Below are 18,732 nucleotides of genomic sequence, written 5' to 3'. Positions count from 1 at the left end.
ATGTGCATAATAGCTGGATAGATGGTAAACCAAAAGACGGATTGCTCTCTCAAAATCAATCTGGCTGCATGACAGAGCAATCAAATTGCCACTTCGCTGCATGGCCAACTATAGCGCACACTGAACACACCATCTTACTGTGGCAATACTGCATGCTCACTCAAAAGCTCCAAAGCTCATATAAGTATCCTGCTCCCTGGCCCAGTTTCAGCTCTCTGGAAAATAAGTAAATTGTGAGTTTTAGAGAAAAGTACTGCTGATTTGTTCAGTTTGAGACTGTTGATAGACTCCCTGAATAACTGATCATGCTGCCGCCTGGTCTTCCAAATTAACACAGGAGACATAACCTGCTGTGTTCTTAGATAAATAAGGTATACTTTTCATTGTATTCAATTGTAAATTTCAACAGAAGTAGCTCATAAAGTTCAACAAACAAACAAAGCAGAAGACCCAGTGGATCAGATCATTCTCTAGTCAGTTCATGCATAAGGTCCATCCATGTAATGGTGTCTATTCCACCTGTCTGGTCGTAAAGTCCAAACAAGCCATTTATTGTTTGATATTTTTACTGTAAAATGTGTGAGATCATGATATTGTATTTATTTGCATTACTTAGTGCTTTAGCTACTGATGAAGCCCAGGACGGCAAAACAAGGCCAATATTCCGGAAATCCTTGTCTAGACTCTGTGATAGGATTTTGTGGAACTGTAACAACTTTTCATGTGGATTGTTTGGATCTGACCCACTGGGTCTTCTGCTTTGTTCATTTGTTGAACTTTATGAGTTACTTCTGTTGAAATTTACTATTGGATACAATGAATAGTATACCTTATTTATCTAAGAACACAACCGTTACGTCTCGTGTGTTTATTGGGGATGCTTTAAGTGACCATAGGTTTATTTGTGGTTGCCTGGTCTTCCAAAGCAGAGAATCATCATGGTGGTTGTTTCTTCAAAGGTTTTTTGCAAACTAGATCTTCTCCTTTGACACAGGAAACTGAGTGTAGTGCAAAGGAAAATGCACGCACACTTCTTCTTTTAGGATGTTTCGACTGCTTTGGGCCTTGCAATATTGTGCTTCTCGAGGTCACCTCAAAAGTTGTCCTTCCAGGAGGAACAGTAGCTCCTCGTGTTTCTCGATGTGGCATCAGCCCTTGCTGCCATCAGCCGGTTTGCAAGCTTTGAAAAGAAAATGACAGGTTAAGCAGCTGTTGAGAATCGACTGCTCCTTGTGGTGTGTAATTAAGATTCACGGCACATACTCATATTGATTCGTATTTCCACAAGTGAAAACTTGAAAAGATTAATGTAAAATTTACAGAAGCAAGGCGTTGTAAGTAACTGTTGGTGACAACTATGAATATCCCTTCATGTGTGTGTTTATGTTGACTCTGGTTCAGAATATTTACTTTTTTAAAAGCAGAACCAAGTTTCTTCTGGTAAAGGTGGAAACCTTTTTTCTTTTTTCTTTAACTAGGCCCATAATCCTCTGTTTCTTAGTGGGGATCAGGACAGGACACATGCAGGGCAGGGGAGGAAGACATCTGGGAGGTGTTTTTGCTTTCTCTCCCTTGAAAGATGTACAACAAAGTCTTCTGGGATGTGCTAGATCTTCCTTGCATCTACACTTTGGGGGAGGGTCTAGCACAGTCTCTGAACTGCACTACAGCTTTCTTCTATGCCTTTTAAAATCTCCAATCCAGAAATGGAAAGATATACAATCCACTGGGTTTGACAGGATTCTATTGATATATATTGACTCCACTTCCTCAGATGCAACCCCTTCAATCTAGTGAGAAGAATGTAACGAAACATGCGTCTTTCAGTCTTGAGAGATTTAGATAAAATGTTAAAATGCTAGGTACAGAGGGCTATTGTGGATCCCATGAAGAGTGTGCAATTCTACTATCGGGCTGGTCCACTGTCCCTCAGATCTTGTGGGGGGCCAGACTATATTTTGAAAAAAAGAATGAATTCCTATGCCCCACAAATAACCCAGAGATGCATTTTAAATAAAAGCACACATTCTACTCATGTAAAAACACGCTGATTCCCAGACCGTCCGCGGGCCGGATTTAGAAGGCGACTGGGCCGGATCCAGCTCCCGGCCTTAGTTTGCCTACCCATGGTTTAAATAATCTTCTGTTTGCTTGATCCCAGGATTAGTGGGAAAATATGCCAGCCAGGTCATGCTAGATCTCTGTCAAATCCTGAACATCTCAGATTAGGAAGGGGTGAGGTTTATTTATCTAATTTTCAAAACTTTCAGACCATGCTGCATTCCATTGCAATCACAGTATGGTTTGCAATGTAATAGATTAAGACAAAATGTTAAACACCATAAGTCGACAATGTTAAAACTAAAATGGAAACCTGTTATAGATCATTGTGCAAAATAGCAGAACCTCAGCGGCACCATCAGAAAACATATCTAAATTCCTCCAAAAACCTGGGAAAACAGATATGCTTTTACCTGGCTGTGGAATCCCAACAAAGTTGTAGCAATTCACGTCTCCAGAAGAATTCCACAGGGTGTGGAACTGAGTCCCCACATTGCAAGCCAGATTCACCGGTGGGATAGTGAAGGGAATCCCCCGCCCCTCACTGATATCCTCCTGGCTGAATAACAAATATTTATTGTTGCAAACCAGGTGGTGTTCCATCATTATGATGTCAGATGATTACCCCTCCTATCTGTCAAAGGTAGCTTGTGCTGGTGGGGAGATAAGGATCTGCACCACTGGTACAAAAATGTTCCCTGCCCCTAATCCATGTCTTAGTAACACATATCTATAATAAAACCTTGGAGTATTGCAGCAAATAGCATGCGCTGCATCACATATTATTATGCTATACTTACCAAATGTTTGCATAGATTGTGGTATACTCCCTTGGTATTTTATATGGGTGGGCAAGATATTTTTAACACAAACAAAAAGACCCAGTGCAGGCTTAGCCTTGCTAACTACCAATTGTGGCATTTAAAGGCACCAGCTATTTGTATATATATCTGCCAACCCGATAGAAATGCAATATAATGGGGAAAGATTAATACCACCTTCAATATGAAATGTGATTTTGCTCAATAAGATGCCCCCCTTCATTCCTAACAAGCCAAAAAGCACGCACACACACGCTTAGAATAGCGAAAGCCCGGTTAGCCCTGAAACACACACACAAACTTGCTCAAATTCATTCACTTCAAATAGTTGACTAAGCTGCTTTTGTGTCTTGCCTTTGTATATTCATAGACTCTACTGAGTTACCTTGAAATGGGGGAAACCTGCTATGAATTTAAATATAATTCATGGTAATAGATTTGGGACAGCACTTAATCAACCATGTGGCTTGCCACTACACAAATAAATGGGTTTTTGTACAATGGGATAAGCCAGTTATGTAGTGAACAGCCAAAGCTGTATCTGTAGGAGAGAGTTGGGGAGGGGAGCAGGGAGAGGAGTTCAGCCGCCACACTCTTCAATTTTCCCATGAAACTTTTACACAGGAGTCAGGGCTGCCAGATTCAAAAATAGAAAAGCCTTCATTACTCATTCATGCAGTGGGAACGAGGCTGGCTTGGGTGAACATTTAGAGTTGGACATGAAAATCCAATAGGAGCTTGGTGAAACATCAATGGCAGCACAGGGAACTGTAAGCCCAATGCTGATTGGCACCAACCATCAATCTGTATTCTATTTGTGCCGCTGCATAGAGAGCACAGGGAAATGAGGCACATTTGCGGTGCAGCGAATGGAATTGCTGTGCCACCACATGCCAGAAAGCTGGTAAATGTGTGAAGTGTGGATGTAGGCAGTTTCTCTCCCTCCCCCTCCCCCCTGCAATTGCAGAAATCTGCTCTTAATCACATGAAGGAAAATTGCTATCATACGTATGACAAACAGAAATCAAATTAAAGCCCCCTAATGATTGGATATTAGGGCAGGAAAATAATAATAATAATAATAATAATAATAATAATAATAATAATAATAATAATTTTTATTTATATCCCACCCTCCCCAGCCGAAGCTGGGCTCAGAGCGGCTAACAACAGTAAAATGATAAAACATTCTAAAATCATTCCATTATAAAATTAATTCAAATCAAATTAATGGCAACCATTGGTCTAGAGTTCTGTGAGGATTGCCAAAGGAGGGGGTCAGGCTGTGCCCTGGCCAAAGGCCTGATGGAACAGCTCTGTCTTGCAGGCCCTGCGGAAAGATGTCAAATCCCACAGGGCCCTAGTCCCTTGTGACAGAGCGTTCCACCAGATCAGAGCCACAGCCGAAAAAGCCCTGGCTCTGGTTGAGGCCAGCCTAACCTCTCTGTGGCCTGGGACCTCCAAGATGTTTTTGTTTGAAGACCGTAAGTTCCTCTGTGGGACATACCAGGAGAGGCAGTCCCGTAGGTACGAGGGTCCTAGGCTGTATATGGCTTTGAAGGTTAAAACCAGCACCTTAAACCTGATCCTGTACTCCACCGGGAGCCAGTGCAGCTGGTATAGCACCGGGTGAATGTGATCTCGCAGCGAGGACCCCGTAAGGAGTCTCGCCGTGGCATTCTGCACCTGCTGGAGTTTCTGGGTCAGTCTCAAGGGCAGCCCCTTGAAAAAGGGAAAGCCTAATTTTTGCCTCTTTCCCCCTGATCCTTACAATATGCGAAGGGCTGCTTGAAAACTAGCAAGGGAAGCTTTCTGTAGACAGATCTGCAGTTGTGACATTTGAGTAACCTAATGAGGGTAGACAAATACATCATTATTATTTTTTGCATTGTACAGCTCTTACCTGTTGTGTGGTCATTGATGCATGCCTGGATCATAGCTGTCAACTTTTCCCTTTTCTTGCGCAGAATCCTATTTGGAATAAGGGAATTTCCCTTTAAAAAAGGGAAAAGTTGACAGCTATGGCCTGGATGGATTTGCATACCCTGTTGATATGCTGAAGTCTGGTTTCCTCTTCTTCCTCTTCCTCTGCATTCAGAGGCATTTACGCTGATCTGAGAAGGCTTGCCCAAAGCAGAAAAGTATGAGTTCTCAAAGGCCAATCTGCAGATTGAACCCCAATGAAAAGAAACAAGGGTGGTTCAGTGGTCAAGGTGTTGGACTAATAGGTTCAAATCCCTCTTTTGCCATGACACCTGATAGATGACCTTGAACCAACCACTCTGTCTTTCCCAGTCTAACCTATCTCACAGGGTTCTTGTGAAGATAAAATGGGAGGGGAATGTCCACCATCCTGAGCTCATTGGGGAAGGAGGGGGAAGAAATGCAACAAAACAAAACAAAACATTTGCAAAGGGCTCTTTTCTAATACAGCTTTATCTGTAACTTGATCTCTTTAACCGAGGTAAATAATGCTGAGGTAGCAGACTCAGAAAGAATCTAGCTCAACACTCAGTGACGAGAAGATCATTTTTCCAAGTGCTAAAATTATGATACTATGGCATTCTCTGATCCATGGGGTCATGAAGTGTCGGACACGACTAAATGACTAAACAACAACAACAATTATTATTATTATGATAACGATGATTTAGTCCATTGTTACCTAAAAGGTCTCCAAGCAAGCTACATTTAAAAACATAAACATAAATGCATATACAGTGGTACCTCAGGTTAAGTACTTAATTCGTTCCGGAGGTCCGTTTTTAACCTGAAACTGTTCTTAACCTGAAGCACCACTTTAGCTAATGGGGCCTCCTGCTGCCGCCGCGCTGCCAGAGCACGATTTCTGTTCTCATCCTCAAGCAAAGTTCTTAACCTGAGGTAATATTTCTGGGTTAGCGGAGTCTGTAACCTAAAGCGTATGTAACCCAAGGTACATGCTATATATAATATATGTAACCCGAGGTACATGCTATATATAATATATATATAGCATTTTCATGCAATGCCCACATCATAAAACCACCCGACTCTCATAAGAACTAATTAAAGCTTTGGCAGCACACTAATAGTAGAGCAAAATCAGCCCAGTCGACCAAAAGTTAAGGGGAGAGGGTAAGTCTTTACCTGGTATTATAAAGAATTATGTGAAGGTGCAAAGTAGACTCACTGGGGAATACATTCTACAGGTGAAGAGCCACAACTGAAAAAAATCATTTTCTTTGACATCATCCCCCTGAATCTCCTGCAGGGGAGGGAATCAGAGAAATGCATCTACTGCATCAGAACTTTTAAATATTATTAAATTGGGCAATCAACATAGTAAAGGGGACCTAATAATCAGAGTAGAACCAGTCTTCTTGTACCCTGGAGCAGCCTAAAGGAAATAGCAGACCCCTTATTAAACTTCTTGCTGCACACTTCCTCTTGTGTATGTTATTATTTTTAGGGGTGCTAGAATTTCACCTGTGCACCATTAAAGATACCTATGTAGTTATTCTATCCCTCTACTATGGTCTATTAGGAAGTCAGCTGGTCTGAGGCAAGCACAGTTAACTATGCTGAATTTAACTATGCTGAATTAATTCTTCTGGTTGGGAATAATTTTGTTTTCCATAAGAAAGTGCTGGTGTGAAAAAGAGGTTCCCAAAATCTGAGCTACTCATACTGCAGAGTGGATCCTGTCCATTGGGAATTCATTCTCTCTCTAGAGAAATTGGGGAAAACAAATAAAGTTTCCCAAAGCTGATTGAATCAAGTACTGTCATTCCTCGCTGTAGTTTCAATTCTCAAGTGATTAGACTTCAAGTGTGTGTGTGTGTGTGTGTGTGTGTGTGTGTGTGTGTGTGTATGTTTATACTCTTGAAGTTTGATAACATGTAAAATCCCATGTTGCAAATCAACCCACTTTTTCAACCAGCTGAAGTTTCTGGACTGCCTTTAAAGGCAGCTCCATGTGCACTACAATACATTACAGTACAGTAGTTTAGCACATGGATCACTGTGGCTAGGCCTGCCCTCGGCTGCAATTAGTGTACCAGCCAAAGCCAACAGAATACAGTGGTACCTCGGGTTAAATACTTAATTCGTTCCAGAGGTCCGTTCTTAACCTGAAACTGTTCTTAACCTGAAGCACCACTTTAGCTAATGGGGCCTCCTGCTGCTGCCGCGCCGCCAGAGCACGATTTCTGTTCTCATCCTGAAGCAAAGTTCTGAACCTGAAGCACTATTTCTGGGTTAGCGGAGTCTGTAACCTGAAGCATATGTAACCTGAAGCGTATGTAACCCGAGGTACCACTCTACTGGAAAAGAGTCCAGACAACCGTCAGGCAGGAAGGGGTACTATATCTGAATTCTCCATTGCAGATTCTGAACTGAACACAGGATTGGACTAAATGGTCAAGAGTCCTCCCAACTATGACCTCCAAAGGGCACCTTGACCACCATGATGTAATCAACATTATATATCTACACTAGTAATTTATATTGGTTTTACACTAGTTGTTTATATTGGTTTTATACTATTTTAACTATCAACTGTACATTCTTCCCCTGTTTACTCCTTCCTCCATTTCCTCTTCCTCTTTTTATGTCTGTCTGTGTGTATGTAGCAAATGAAATGACTGCTAAACCCATTAAGACTATTGTGTAGACATGCCCACAGCACAAAACTGAGCTCTTTTTAAGTGGCACTCGCATTGGACTATTTCTGGGTTAGCGGAGTCTGTAACCTGAAGCGTATGTAACCCGAGGTACCACTGTATATTTCTGGCTACTGATGCAACCTGGACTTCCCCAACCAGTGCTGAATCCAGGAACATTCTCAAACTGTGGACTTGGTCATTTAGGGGGAGTGCTACTCCATCTAACGAATTACATTCCTCCTTCCAAAAACCACAGAGGAAGTAAGTATTGCTTACATTTTACTTCATTAGGACTTTTGTTTGTGTAGACAAGCATGGCATTGGACTGTCCAAAATATCTGAAAGTAAACAAGGGTCTGAGGCTTACTCCTTGGGTATTGTGTGTCGCTGTGTGTGTGTGTCTGTGTGTGCGTCTGTGTGTGCACATATGTGCTCCAAACTTGGGGGGGGGGTGTCATTCTATTCAAACATTTCAAACCTTTATTTCAAACTGATGTCTTCTATTATGTGTGGCACTGATCTGCTGTGTTGTTGTTTTTTCGTGTTGGCATCACGAGTACGTTAAGTGGTGCCAGGGTTTCAGGATATTTCTTTTTTAACAAAGGTGTGGGAATTGAATAAATACGAGTGTGAAATGCTGTGTAAATGTCAAAAGTACAAGCTAAGCCTGCAGGGCATACTTTTTTTTCTGCTGACTCTACTGCATCTTTTTGGCTTATTCATAGCACAGGTGCATGAGGAGAAAATAATAATAATCCTTTGCATGCAGAGGAGGGTGGAGGACAGTAACTAATCCAGTGATTTTTAATAGAAAGAATAACACTCTTATGTAGCCTCAGAAAAAGGAGGGCCCTTTCTAACTAACCAAGGCAGAAAATAATAATCCTGTAATCAGTCTTAGAAAGCAGTGTGTGTTGCACTTAATTATAAAATAGAAGATACAGTACTATCTATATTTGCCACCAGCCCACACTTAGGCTTTTATTTATTGCAACAGTGTCAGCTACGTCTAAAGACCTGAGGGAACTTTCTTTAATTTCCCAGGGAGGCACATTTCTTGCTTCACCAATTATTTCACTGACAAGCTCCAGCAGTCATTGTGAGGTAAGGGCGGTGGGCTGAAGAAGGAATTGCTGATGATACTGTCTTGATCAGTTTCACTAGTAAACAGATCATCCTTCTTCTGACAGGTCTCCTATGCTTTTATTTAAAGCAGCACCGGCTGCAGCTGGTACAGCAGTCCCCCAGCATCCCTCCTTTTGATTTTCCTGACTTGTCTCTTAGGCTGGCCTGGTGTTCACTTGCCTGGTAGCCACAAGTGGCATGCCTTGTGCTCTGCATAGAAAGCAAGAGTGCTTTGCAACCATGCCCATCCCCTATTGGAAAGCTATTTGATCCAATGGAAGCTTCCATTTGAGCAGAGTTTCCCAAACTCCAGCTTATTTTTGGACTACAGTGCCAATCATCCCAGACCACTGGTCGTGCTAGCCAGGGATAATGGAAGTTGTAGTCCACCAATGGCTGGACTACAAGTTTGGGAAACCCTATATTAGAGGGAATGCGGGTGGCGCTGTGGGTTAAACCACAGAGCTTAGGACTTGCCGATCAGAAGGTCGGTGGTTCAAATCCCCACGACGGGGTGAGCTCCCGTTGCTCGGTCCCTGCTCCTGCCAACCTAGCAGTCCGAAAGCACGTCAACGTGCAAGTAGATAAATAGGTACCACTCCGGCGGGAAGGTAAACAGCGTATCCGTGCGCTGCTCTGGTTCACCAGAAGCAGCTTAGTTATGCTGGCCACATGACCCGGAAGCTGTACGCCGGCTCCCTCGGCCAATAAAGCGAGATGAGTGCCGCAACTCCAGAGTCGGTCACGACTGGACCTAATGGTCAGGGGTTTACTTTTACCTATATTAGAGGAAAAGCCAGTGATTTTTATTGATTCCTCCTTCCCTTTCCAGGTCCCTGCATCCTCACTAATCTGCTCTAGAGATTTGAGGTATGCTTGGAACAGCATGGGAGGTATAACTGGGCGGCGGCCGGGGGGTTGGCATTGCAAGAGAAAGGGGTATTGCAAAACTCCCAACCTCCCCTGCTTATGGGACCCTCTGTTGAATCAAAGAGACCTTCATAAAGCTCCACAAGGACGCTCCACCCAGGCAGCAGGCGGTTGCATGCTCTCTGGCCCTCCTCTGCCATCTCCCAGCAGGCTAGTAATTATTTCAAGCTTAGTAACATTTGTGAACTTATTTACAAAGCTCCCTTAGTTGTTTTTATGTGTATTTCCTTATTTCCACCTGTACCTATTGAAGCAGACTGTTTCTTCCTCATTGACCCTGTAATACTTTTAATTGCTTATGATGAACGAATATTATCCGACTGAAGCCTTTTCTCCCCAAGTGGTCTGGTTATTATATAACAGTCTCTTGCCTACAGCGTGGAAAATTGTTTAGCTAAGCCTGACCTGAAATCTCATCACCCAATTTGCATGTCTGTATGTAAATACAATGGGAACGAGGAATGCATGTCATATCCTTTCTCCTTATCCATTTTGGGTAGAGAAGATGGATCCTTTCGGATTGTATCATTTTAGCTTCCTCTACCATGTAACTTAAACACATGGAAAGGGACATGTGGAAAGGATGCACCATGGTTAAATGGAAACAAAATGTTGGCATGAAATGTTAATTTGATCAGAAAACGTGGACCATTTCCCTTGCTCTTATAATAAGGGTCTCAGTTGCCTTGTACAACTGATTTGATAATATTTATAGCTGCATCTAAAATGGGAAAAGATTGTTTAAAAAAATACATAAAATGTTTGCTAATTCGGTATCATCATTCATTCCAGTTTGGGGAAAATTAAGGCCAAAAGGTTTAGGCATAGGGATGAAATGTTCAGTATTATCTGTCAGACACATGATAGGGTTTAGTGAGATGAGTCATAGTCCCTCCACCAGTTGTTAATTTTATTGCTGTAAAATTACATCAAGTTTTCCCCCTTTTTGCTTTATCTTGGAAGTCTAGATTAAAATGCACTCAATACAAATTTGTTTTTATGTTTGTATGTCTCATAAAAAAAAATTCATTAGAAATCTATGATTTCTAACTGGCGGCAGCTATGCAACAGTCCAAGAAAGAAGCAAAGATAACGGCATCTCATTTTGCAACCCCTTTTTGTGGTTTAACAGTTTGATAAACAGGATTTCCCCAGAAGTACATTAGATGGAACACACAGTGCTACAACTGGATTAAACTCTGAAAGCCTCAGCAAATAAGGATGGCGACACATAAAGATAGACATCTGGTTGGCTGCTATGAAAACAGAATGCTGGACTAAATGAGCCTTTGTTCCACCTCCTTAAGATCATCCACATTCAGGATCCAAAGATTTCTTTAACAGTAGTTCCCCCATCCTCATTACACAAGCGACTTAAACATTTCACAAGCAAAGCAATGCCTTATGCATAGATTTTTGGCCCCCAAGACATGGGCTGTTCCTGATTAAAGTGGTCCAAAGTGACAGCTTGATCCATAGTCCCAGACTGGGCTTTGTTTTATTCTTCTGCATTCATGCAGGGATGTTACACAAGATGTCATGTCCCTCCCTGTTTAAGATTCTTTGGGTCCCAGCTAAACTGCTTAGGTTTAAGACAAATTGATTGATAACTGCACCCTAAAGCAGACTTTCTCATACATTCTTCCAAGTTCAGTGAAATCTTCCAAGAAAGTGTGTGCAGGTTGAGTTGACTCAGAAGTAATTCTTGCTGAGTCCAACGTGGCTTGCTCTCAGGTATGAATATGATTTCAAAAAGTTAACTCTCCCCCTCTCCCCATTTATCTACCGTCAAATCTACATGATGTTTAAAAGCTAAAGTAAGAACCAAGTATTAGAGCTGCAATGGAATCCAAGCTTGAAGCACTGAGAATGCAACCAGGCAAATATCAGACATCAACACTACCATGGGGTGCGTTTTGGGGGAAGAGATAGTTATGAGAATGCACATATCAGAGGAGCCCACAGCTCCCTACCTTTGGCCTCCCACACATGTAAAAGAATTGTCTACATGTGAGTGTAGTGTACCCTCAACTTCTTCAGTTGCCTTACTGCCTGTCTAAGTATGTTTTTATTCATGTATGGAGGTCCTTTTATCTTGTGCTGGTCTATGACAGTAATAAACATTTGAATTGCATACATGCAAGTGCACGTATCAATGCACTTTGATCAGCTATAAATCAATTCAGCTTTCCTTCTGTATCCATAGCTGGTTGAAGTAAGGGTGCCAAGGTGAAAAATATTGGAACTGCAACAGCAGACATCATTCATTGCATAACTTAAAGGTTAATTATATTGCCAGTAAACTCGGTTATATATATTTGGTTTAATTCACACAGAAATGGGAAAATGCCTGTGTATTAACAAAGGTTTAAAATGGGGGGAAAGCTAAATATGTATTGCTAACATGTGGCTTTTCTGCAATAGTCTTCTAAGTGGTTTCTGAGCTCTTTAATGAGTTGATAATTTACTAAGTGTTGTTTTCTGCTAGCTAACATGTGAGTGTTGTAACCTTTGATCATGTGATGAGGCTATTGAGTTGCAAATCGCTATCTTGAAAAGGTGGTGGGTTTAATTTTTCTCTGAACACCACAGAGAACAAAAGGGGGAGATAATGGCTCTCCAAAAGCTGCATAGCATAAGGCCAATGAAAGGTGGAATGAAGGTTGTGGAGGAGAGACCCTTTTGGATTTTTGGAATTATATTTTATTTTGAAGATGCTGAGCCTGTGCTGGACAGCACAAGACATTGTATGGATGTTTTGGATGTATCATTTGATGTTTCTGTTTTGTTTTAGAGAATGAAAACTCACATGTTACATTGTGGGTGCCCTTTGCGGGATCACGTGTGGTGCTACAATTCCCAGGGAGCTTACTGGCAAACAGGGGCTGGCTTGCCTCTCAGTGCTAATTTTTGGAGGTTCACACCCAGCCTCAGTAATCAAATTTATTGCTGGGAGGTGGGGCCAGCCCCATTTATAAATAGGGGGTGGAGCCGACAATAGCCAGGCAGTCGGCTCTGGAGATTCACCCTCCCTACCCTCCCTTTGTTTAATGTTTCTTGTTTGCAGGTTAACTTTTTCTTCCTGTTTAGCGGGCGCGGCTATGGTCTTTGACTGGTTGCTGTTGAAGGACATGTAAGAAATTTTCCTGCATTGACAGGTTTTGTCTTTCCCATAGCAATTTATCACCACTTCGGTGGTTATGGCCTTGGGTGGAATCCTTTAGTCTTCTCTTCCCTATATGGGGGGGGGGTGAAGTGGTTATATATTTGGGTGCCACTGGCCATACACCGAGAGGTTGTTCATGAACTACTCTGCGTGCGGGGGATATGGGCTTGGCTGCCTGCTACACTTACGTCTTGCAAAGCACCCGTATATCCCATTTACCTTGATGAGCCCCAGTTCCCCTTGACTGGGGGGCTGGGAGGGATACACGCCTAAGGCCTAAGCCTAGGTCTTCCTACATTCAGAAGTTTAATAAAGTTGTGGCCTAATTTTAATTCCATATAACATCGTCAGAGTCTTTATTCCATTCCCTGGGGAATGGAGCTGTCGCCGCCTGGTCACGCAAAGTTCTGCAAGTAACAAAAAAGTACTATTTTTATGGGTCTGGACCAGGGGTCTGCAACCCGCGGCTCCGGAGCCGCATGTGGCTCTTTTACACCTTTGTCGCGGCTCCGGGGCGGATACTAGCGAGGGGAGGAGGCGCATTGTGCGCCCCAACACTCCCCACTGTGGTGGGCGCTGTACTGGCTGCGACGTCGCATGGGGTGGGCGCTGTACTGGCTGTGACGCCCGCCCGCCTGCTACATTGTAAGGGGCATGTACGCTGGTCACTGCATTGAAAGGGGGCATGTACGCTGGTCACTGTTTTGAAGGGGAGTGAAGAACACACACACAAAAAAGGTGAATTGTTAATTTAACGTTTATTTCTATGAGGAGGAGTAATTCTGAGGGGTCAAACAAGGAAATAATAAAAAGGTGACAAAAAAGTTATTTTTATAATGACGAGTTTTGCAGCTCCCAGTTTTTTTTCCTTCGGAAACGGGTCCAAGTGGCTCTTTTTGTCTTAAAGGTTGCAGACCCCTGGTCTGGACAATGATTTCTTCCAAAAGGAATCAGCTCTTATGCATCCAGTTGCTTCAAACTGTGCAATATTAATATCTGCAATAAAGCCATTAGCCAAGAGGGTTAAAATAGCATGATATTTATTGAGGTAGCATGCATGAGAAGCTGTCTAGCTGTAAAGGTATTTTCTCGTGGCTATTTTATTGACTCTAACCCAGCTATCACGTCCTGCCAAAAAGACAAAACCTCTCTGTTTCTTTCTGCTCAAGTTGTATAACATTTTGTTCAGTAAAATTTTACCAGGATTTTGTCTCTGGACTCCATCTGCATTATTCAAGTGCTTTTGATAAGAAAAAGCACAGGCAAGCCTCTTCCAACTTGAATAGATGTGTAGAAGAGGGAATTTCAGCAGGATGTAGCTCACTAGTAGAAGGCAGGATGTGCAAATAAATCAAGCCATTTTTAGCACTTTTTCCTGCTTCAGAAGTCCTTTAGCTTTAGCTGTAGCTTCCTGACTTACCCTTGCTTCATATAAAACTGTTCTGAAGGATTATCTGCCTGGGAAATCCGGAAAAATGTCTTTACCTGGAGGGTGAGTCACTAGCTATCCACTGTGATGGACCTCCATCACCTCCTTCAGAAAACCACCCTGATCATAAACATATTTACTTGGATTCATTTATTGCCAAGTTAAAAAAATTGCTTAGGATGTATCCCAAATCCCTTGTATTATGAGCTGTTGTGGATAGTAATGTGTGGCTATACAGTGCACAGATTGTGTAAAAGAAAAAGAAAAAACCCATACACCTGTGCATTACTTGCTTTAAATTGGATTTTTTGGGAGACAGTTAGAAAATGTTTGCAGACATGATCAGTTCTAGCCTTCAAGGTGTAGTCCAATTTCTTCCTAACTTGTTAATGTCAGTATCAAGTGTACTTTTAAAAATGAAATAACCCATAAAATAAGAAAGAAATATCTGAATGGTGTAGAAACCTGTTTGATAGCTTGTGAATGAGCAAGTCCACATGGCCCAAGCTTATTAACAGAGACATATTATTTGGATTATGATACATATAGTTGAATTAAGTGCTCCTATTGCAAATCCCTTGCTCCCTTTCTTAACACAATCCTAGGGGAGGGGGTGGTCAAGAATCTCCATTTGCCTTTACTAATGTCTGAAGGTAAACAAGAAAACTTCCTATAAAACCTTGCAAGATCATGCACTCTAGAAGAAAATTATTAGTTTTAATCATTTCTATAGCTCTGTTAATCTGCAGAGTGCAATTAGCCTTTGCAGTGCAGTTTGAAACAGTAAACAGCTATGTTTTAACAATTAAAATGAAGTTTTAGCGGAGGTGAAGAGACTAAAAGCATGCAAGCATTAAGGCTTCTGCATTTCAGACAATATTGACTGAAAAGCACATTTGTGGTTAAGATAATCTTCAACTGAGACATTTCTCAAAGATTCCTTCCAAGTAAAATACAACCTGAGGCAGTGGGATGTTTGTTTATGCTAATTGGAAGGTTGCCTACTGAACCTCAGCTTGGTTGTGTTATTGGAGATTAATGGTCAAATGATAATTTACCCGTCACTGAGCAAGCAAAAGTTGTAATTATATGTTTTGAAGGAGGATGGGATTATACCAGTACAATTGCTCATTAAACACTATGTGGTGGCCTTAAATTGTTAATGAATATACTTAGCTTATCTAATGTGTTGAATGTGTCAGATTCCCGTTGACTGCTGCTAAACAGCATGAACAGGAAGTGTACTTCTACTGCTCTAAAATCCCTTCTCCAGCATCATAAACTAAATTATATATCTTACCTTTCAGCTGTGCACTTGCAAACCCAGCACTGTGGTATCCGTGCAATGTGAAGCCATACTGCAGGGGTATGTGCGTAATACCCTAAACATATGGCAGAGGGGCTGGTTATGTGGGTCTTTCCCACAGAATCATCACTCCACCAGGGGGCAATTCCATTTTTTTAAAACTCAGGCAATTAGCCTTGCCCACATGGTCATGTTAATACAGCATGGGAATTGTACTAGGCTGCTGGGCTGTACGCCGGCTCCCTCAGCCAATAAAGCGAGATGAGCACCGAAACCCCAGAGTCGGCCATGACTGGACCTAATGGTCAGATCGTCATGTGTGCACACGCCCCTACTCTGCAAGAGCATGCTTGCACCCAAACTAGAGAATTACTATATTTCTTATATTCCTAATCTCCATTTAGGCTGCCAGCTTCCCCAAATGTCTTGATTGCTGATTTCTGGACTCAGGAATGCAAGGGCAGACCAGTCTAAAATGCAGTGTTGCTATTCTACGAAACAGTGGGATATAAATTTTCAGTGTTCAGTATCATATCGCACATAAAACTGATAGGGAATTAGAGATTTCTGTTTTCCTTTTAAAATGCTATAAATCTTTGTCTCTTCAGAGGGGATGGTGAACCTGCTCTCCTTCAGATATCGCTGGACTTCAGCTCCCATCATCCCTGATCATTGGCTGGGGAATTGGACAGCATTTGAAGGACTACAGATTTCCCCCCGCCTCTCAAGTTGATCGTTGCTGAAAGTTGCCTTTGAAATTTTTGTGACAAGTTGATACTTTGCTATTAAGGAGAACAGATTCTGCCAAAGACGTATTTTCTCAGGAAGTTGGCAATGGGAAGCTGTTTTCATTTTCTGGAATTATCATGGATGTTTATGCTAACTTAACACTTGTTCTATCAGCTGCAATTAGAAGCATTACTGAACATGTAGTTCCTTTTCTGTTCTGGCTAGTGTGCTTACTTGGGAAGTACTTATCTGCTATCATTACCAATGTACTATTTTTTTTTTTTACCAGCCCAAAATTTGTGCATGTTTCACAAGGTGTCACGATGCATTCTAATATAAGGCCTCTCAGAAAACAACATATGCGGTAGTAGTTGCTGTTGTTGGCAACCATCTGTCCCAAGAGACAATGGAGTGCGCCTCTAGGGGTGAAGTCAAACTGCTGCGTTAGCAGCACTGATGTGACCTCCCTAGGGTGCAGACCTGGGCAGTTTGTATAGAAGTCCTGGTCTGTCCAGATGACAAGACCTCTCTCCTGGCCTCATAGAGTGGTCCAAAACAAAGCAGAGGAATACATATGGTACTACCTTGGCTGCAGTAGTTGATGAAAGAAGCATACAAGGCACCATACAATCACCTTAGAGATTCCACTCTGGATTTGGGTAAGGTTTACTCATTAGCCTTTTCTTCTCCTGAAGATATCCCATAGAGTTTTCCTTCTCTTAGATTAGGGTTACCAGACGTCCCCGGTTCCTGGGGACAGTCCCCAGATTTGCAAATCTGTCCCCAGAAAATGTGGCAGTGGCAGCCTCAGTAGCCCAGAGCCAGCCTAGTAGCGCAGTTGGCTTTGGCTGGCTTCAGAAGTTGCTTGCTGCTGTGGCACCTGCCATTTTTCCTCGCCGGAAGTCCCCATATGATGTGCCTTGTGCACATATTATGGGTCTTGTGCAATCTCCTGCCCCCTTTCCCCCCTTGTTTTGACTGATTGGGGGAGGCTCGAGAGTCGTGGGTGAGCGGCCATTGCCCAATTTTTTTAAAAACTCTGTGCATTTATGTTTCTCAGGGTGCGAAAGGAGGACTTTGCACCTTTATACATATGCATGTATGCTTGGGCCCAGGGTCTTTTGCCTCACCATCTCCACTACTGACTCCCTGTTGCTATTCAGCTTTTAAAAAAGGGGGAGAGTTCCCGGATTCGTTGAAAAAAAATATGGTAACCATATGCTAGATGGGCTACCTTCCCACCTCCCCACATCGGCTTTCAATGTGTAACTCAATTCATGAGAAAATTGGGACAATGTAGGACAGACTCTCACATTCCTAAGTTGGATTCCACAATTAACGAGGTGTTTTGAGATGGATTTGGGAGTTCTGTTGCTTTGTTTTTTCCAGAAAGTTAAATGCATGATTTTGCTGCCCGGGGATTGTGGGACCTGCAACCCAAAACATCTGGAGGGCACCAGATTGGCAAACACTATTACGGACCATGTTTGAGGGTGTCAGCATGTGTTTATTCATAAACCACTTCTTTTCCATTACTGCATCCATCTGCATTATAAAAATAAATAAATAATCAAGACAAAATATGTGTGTGTGTGTATATATATATAGAGAGAGAGTGAGAGTCTTTAAATATATTTTTTCTCGCTTTTTTATTTAAATGCATTTTGTTTGCAAAAATGCATTTTGTTTGCTGGGAACCACTACTGCAAAATCTGGAGAAGTGTAAAATCCAAGACATTATAATGATCTGATCTGTGCTTTAATCCTGGAGGCAAAGGTTGGATAAATTCATCTTGAAATTAGCAGAAATCAGTTTCCCCAAGCATCCCTAATGCAAACGTTTCCCTATATCTATATAGGACAGCTACATTATAGGGTGCCCAGATTGCATGCGATTTCCTAGAGCCATTTTTCTGAACACTGAGCTGCCAGCCTAGTTCCTCCTCTAGAACACACAGAGAATGTCAGTAGATTTGGCATTCAACTGGCAATGGGAGGAGAGGCAAGAACTTTAATACAAAAGGAATCATTTGGGGCCCCAGAGACAGTGGGTCCTAGTGCTGCTGACAAGAGCGACGGGTTCCATTTCTGTAAGCATTAGTCCTCTGGTCTCCAGAGTGCATAGAATAAGCAAAACCCCAAGGAGAACTGAAAGCACATACTGCCATGTGTGGGTTTAAATACAAAGCCAGGCAGCCAGAATGTAGCTTTGATGAAGGACCTAGGGAAACTGAAAGGTGCCAATAATCCTGTAATGTAAGCCTTTCCTCCCCATCCCCACTTAACAGCTCTCTCAGTCCCCACCACCCTTATTTCATACCCTCCAAGGCAGGTTTACTCAGAAGTAAGGAGCTCCCATTTAGTTCAATGTGGTTTCAATTAGCATGGGGTGTGGGAGGCACAGCCTCCAACATGCCTCAGATGAAAATGTCCCTACAGTGGTACCTCGGGTTAAGTACTTAATTCATTCCGGAGGTCTGTTCTTAACCTGAAACTGTTCTTAACCTGAAGCACCACGT

Source organism: Podarcis melisellensis (genome assembly GCF_964234715.1).
Source record: "Podarcis melisellensis genome assembly, chromosome: 3".
NCBI lineage: Eukaryota > Metazoa > Chordata > Lepidosauria > Squamata > Lacertidae > Podarcis > Podarcis melisellensis.
This window is presented reverse-complemented; position numbering follows the sequence as displayed.